This window comes from Peromyscus eremicus, chromosome 3 (genome assembly GCF_949786415.1).
Source record: "Peromyscus eremicus chromosome 3, PerEre_H2_v1, whole genome shotgun sequence".
Classification (NCBI taxonomy): Eukaryota; Metazoa; Chordata; class Mammalia; order Rodentia; family Cricetidae; genus Peromyscus; species Peromyscus eremicus.
This window is the reverse complement of record NC_081418.1, coordinates 124,084,142-124,089,562: the sequence shown is the minus strand read 5'-3', so window position 1 is coordinate 124,089,562 and position 5,421 is coordinate 124,084,142.

The following is a 5,421-nucleotide window of genomic DNA, read 5'->3' as shown; positions in this document are numbered from 1 at the left end:
TTTTGATGTCAAGGTTTCAGCAGACAGGAGCAAGTGTTAGGAATTTCTTTAGGACAGGGTCTGGTATACTAGGAAACAACAGATACTTGTAGGGTGTTTATATAATCCATAAAGGCACTTTCTGTCCACTGTGCTATGAGCTGGCGAATACTGATGCTTCTCCTTAGGGTCTCACTAGCCAGTAAGAAGACACAGAGCCGGGGGCTGGAGAGATGGCTCAGAGGTTAAGAGCACTGACTGCTCTTCCAGAGGTCCTGAGTTCAATTCCCAGCAACCACATGGTGGCTCACAACCATCTGTAGTGAGATCTGGTGCCCTCTTCTGGCCTGCAGTCATACATGCAGACAGAACACTGTATACTTAATAAATAATCTTTAAAAAAAAAAAAAAAGAAACTTTAAAAAAAAAAAAAAAAAGAAGACACAGAGCCAAGATTTGAACCCCAGCCCCTCAAGAGCAATAATTAACAGTGCTAAAAATCCAAACCAAGGCCTTTGTCCAGTAGGGTGACTATTTTGAATAACATACCATATATTCAGAAAAACTGACCACAAAGAAATGACAGATGTCGCCAGGTGGTGGTGGCGCCCGCCTTTAATCCCAGCGCTTGGGAGGCAGAGGCAGGCAGATTTCTGTGAGTTCGAGGCCAGCCTATCTTGAATATTACATTGTACCTAGATGTCAAGATATCACATGGTTGCCTATAACATATACCATTTTTTTTTTATTCCCAAAGAAACCAAATCTTCAATGTATAGAGAAATCAGTGCCACCCAGGACCAAAGGTCACCAGATCGGGTGGAAGGTCAGCTGGTATTTGAGGAAGGGCTGGAAGGTGATAGCTCCCAGAGTCAGGTAGAGCTAGAGACATTGTTGAGGGGCTGGAGACCTCATGCCAGCACTGCAGTTCACAAAGAACATACAATAAAGTACCTAACTTCAGACTGTATCCAGGCCAGGTCCACGTAGTAGCCTCTGCTGCTGAACAGCAGCCCTTTTGATGCACTGAGGCTCATCTGCATGGATCTGTACAGCTGCTGTGTGTCAGCAGGTGCAAGGTACTCAGTTCACTGGGTGCAGTGGCCAGGTAAAGGCACAGAGGCAAGCCCAACATCTCCAGCACCATCTACGCTAGTGCTGTGCTTGCACATAGGCATCCGGCCTGCGGGGAAAACCTTTTCTGAATTTCCAGGGCCTTCCCAGCACCAGCATTTAGATGATGAAGGCCATGTGGTGCTTAGAGGTGTCGCTGTCAAGGCATGTCACAACCACTTCCAAGTTCTAATGGTTGGAGGGAGATGGGGAGCCCCAGCTTTGTTGGCCATGTCTGTGTCCACAGTGAAACAATACTTGAATTTGTTCACATTACAAAATGGCGCCACTCCTGTGCACCATGCCCTTCCTGTGGCATATAACTCCTGAGTCTGGGTATCTACCTAGCTGGTTAGAATAGCCACCATGGTGTCCTTAAAGAATGGAGGAGGAGCTAAAGCTGTCTGGACCCTGTGCTTGGAACCATGGACTCTGTAGGGTGATAAGCCATAGCTGAAGTGTTTGCTGTCCCTTAGGGCCGGCTGCACTGCCTCATGAGTACAAGCACTAACAAAACAGCTGCTTTCTTACTGGGCATAGACTGCAGTTACCTGAAAGCCCGACACATCCCAGGACTGGGAAATTGTGGTTGCCATGTCCACTAGTATGCACATATTTTCTGTGTCCTAAAAAAATGAAGAGGAGCAGAATGTATGTACTAATGCCCAGATGAGGGGACTGGTTACATGTTGCATGGTCACAGCTGTTTCAGGGAATATGATGAAGCCATTGGGAATGAAACCTGTGAAGGTGATGTGGCAGCTCAGGGCAGAACCATCATAACCATGACACAAAATAAACAAAGAAAGGCCATTGAAATCACTTGATTGACAGTGGAGGGATGAAATGCCATGACATTAAAAAAATTCAATCAGTCGCCTGGAACCTTCGTGTTATTGACAAACAAGACAGAACTGCATCCTCCCCCAGCCTTGCCAGTCTGCATTTGTGCTGATGAGTGTGTGGAGGGGCTGATGAAGTGGCAGCGACTCTCAGCTCTGCTCCTTTAAACTGAGTGTGAGTGACTGAGTCACGGGAGTGCGCTCTGATGCAGATGATTAAGCCCGTGGCAAGTGCGGAATTAAGCAGACCTGATAACAGGGCCCTTGAGCATCCTTCTTGGAGATTAAACCTTCCAGGCTTTTAGCTGCTGAGAGGTGCTGGGATGGGAGATAGCTGGCTTAGGAAGGAAAGGAGGCGGGGTGGGCAGATATTAGATGGGGACAGCAAGGGAAATGTATCAGATTCTAGTGAAGGTTCTTTGCTGAAATTGGCTGTTGCCTGGACAAGTGCTGGAAAGTGTCCCGTGATTTGTGGAGAGGACGGGGCACCTGCCTGCTTCTTGTCTTGTCTTTCTACAGGCTGAGTTTTTAATGTGTGCTGGCCTGTTCCTCCAGCCCATCTGTGAGTGTTTACCCTTGCTTGGTGACATGTGAATGTTCTTCAGAGCAAAGAGAAAGGCCCCACCTCCTGTGGCCTCTCCTTGCATGGAAGGATTTTCTGTACACAGTTTGTACTTTCTCATGCCGGAGACAACACTGGAGATAGAAGTGTGATCTTTCCTGGAGCTTAGTATTAACCATGGTTGCTTGAAGCCTGCTACATGGTGTACAGGACTCAGTAAAAAATGAGAAACTGTGTAACTCCCTGTTCACAAATGGAATTTTAAGACAGTGCTAGGGGCTAGGTGGCTGTGTATGTCACATGCCCTGGAAATGGGTCCTGTGGTTTCTTGAGGGGATTTTGTATAAAAAGAGTGAGTTACTCTCTGCTCATTCCCTACACCCTCCTTTTGGCTGTGTGTAGGAATCAAAACAAGGTGTCTCTCTTGACTCTTGGCCAAGAGAGAATAGACCTCAGATGAAAAGAAACATACTAAATATTGATGGACATACCCAGTGGAGGCCATGAAGACTTTTACAGACTGTTAACCACTATGAAAGCACCAGCACCTAGTAACTGATGATGAGAGGCAGTGGCATGCAAAGTTTCACTCCTGGAGGCAGTACAATGATCAGTCTAATACTTACGGGCCTGAAAGACGGGCCTTCTAGGGAGGACAGTCACCAGCTTCTGGAGAGCAATGGACAGCTCAACCTAAAGCAGTGATGAAACCAGGGTCAGCAGGCTAGGTACTTTCATGTCTGATATGCCCCCTGGAGTCTATACTGGAGTCAGATTCTATCTCTGTTGGCTGACTCGACAGATCAGTTCTGGAAAGGGTTCACATTCATATTCTATTTACACGGGCTCCCTCTCAGAGTTCACCTGAAGGGCTCCATGTCAGTAAGGAAGCCCTTTCAGCGTTTTAACAACAGTGTGCTTTAATTCTAACACTACATTAGTAGCAGTAATAATTCTTTCTCTTTATACATTATATATATAGTATGTGTGTGGCCCAGTCCAAGAATCATAAACTATTGTTATGCACAATGTTTGGTGGTTATTGAAATATTGAAACTACCAGGAACTATTTTTTATTTGAAAGTGGGTACACTGAGGCCTTCAGAGTCTAAGAAGGATGTCTGGGATCCCAGAGCCATCTAGCATCCAAGCCAGTCCCAGGCTTATAATCTCAGTATGATGATAAGGTCCAAGTTGGTCTCACAAGTTCTGAGCCAGTTTTGCTTGTAGACTTTTGTTTGGAGAACAGGCCACTCCTTTGACAAGTCCCGGGCAATAGCTAGAGGCTGGCGCTGACATCAAAATGTCAACTTCCCTTTCCTTCCCAGAGTTGATAAGTGATGTTTACAGAACGATGCATTCAGGAGTGACAGATTTCTGCAGGATTTGTGTCCTTTCCAGGCTGCACTCCCTGACATCTGAATCATCCTTCCCCGTGGAGAGTGTCTCTGAGATTGAGTTACAAGGAAAGGTAGTCTCTTTTGGTTACAGTGAAAAGGAGCCTGGTGGGTTCTCTATGTGTCTTCTAGAGGAGGGCAAGTGGGTGTCCTAGAAAAGAACACACAGTTTCTTTTTCTCCCTTGTGGGGGAGCAAGGCAAGAGTGGAGGAATGCAGCAGGAATGATCAAGCCCGAGTTCTAATCGCATTTCTGTAATTGGTGTGTGACCTTTGTTGGCTCCCTCCCTCTCTGGGCTGTGTGGCCATCTTAAGACTGAGAGTATAGGGCTAACTTTCAAAGCTGAAGGTTCCTGTGTCTTTAACTTTCATAGGTCTGTAGCACCTGCATTCTCTCCGACTCACTCTCTACCTATCCTTTTAAAAGGAAACATTGTAGACTTTTCACTGTAGTTTAAGGCCTCTGGAAAAGTACCAAAGAGAGGATTGTTCATGGTGTATATATTCTCCAACTAAAAAAATTAAAACCAATGAAACAAACAAAAAACGAAAGCAAAGGCATCACAGTTAGAAATGTTGACCCTTTCCCTGTAACAAGTCTTTCCCTGTCCCGCCAGCCAGCTCCCAAATAACCACACAGAGACTTATTAATTAGAAAGCTTGGCCTTAGCTTAGGCTTGCCCCACTAGCTCTTATAGCTTAAATTAACCCATATTTTTATTAATCTATGTTCTAACACATGGCTTTTACCTCTCTTCCATTTTGTGTGTCCAACTTGTTCTGCATCTAGATGGCATCTCCTGCGTGCCTTGATTATCTGTCTCCTCTTCCTCTCTGCCCAGAAGTCCCGCCTATCTCTCTTGCCTAGCTATTAGCCGTACAGCTTTTTACTGCACCAATCACAGCAATCCATCTTCACACAGTGTGCAAATATCCCACAACATTTCCCTACCTCAAAATTCTCATCTGTCAGTGTACTAGATAATCAGAAAGGATTTTCTTCGGGCCCCAGAGCTTCAATTACAAATGGCACCTTAAAGACTTTGCCAAAAAGCCACACCTTTTTTTTTTTTATTTTTTATTTTATTTTTATTTTTTTATTTACAACATTTTTTTTTTTTTTGGTTTTTCGAGACAAGGTTTCTCTGTGTAGCTTTGTGCCTCTCCTGGAACTCACTTGGTAGCCCAGGCTGGCCTCGAACTCACAGAGATCCGCCTGGCTCTGCCTCCCAAGTGCTGGGATTAAAGGCGTGCGCCACCACCGCCCGGCTATTTACAACATTTTTTAAGGAGCTGGGGAGGCAGGAGAACCAGAAGTTCATGGTCATCTTTGGCTACATACTGAGTTCCTGACTATTCTAGGTTACTTGGGATTTTGTCAAAAACAAAACAAACAAACAAACAAACAACAAAAACAGGGCAGGAGGGATGGCCCTGCAGTAGAACACTTGCTGCTCTTACAGGGCATTTAGTTCCCAGGCATTCGTTCACCGTCATCCCCATGCCAGGGATCCAGTGTCCTCTTCTGG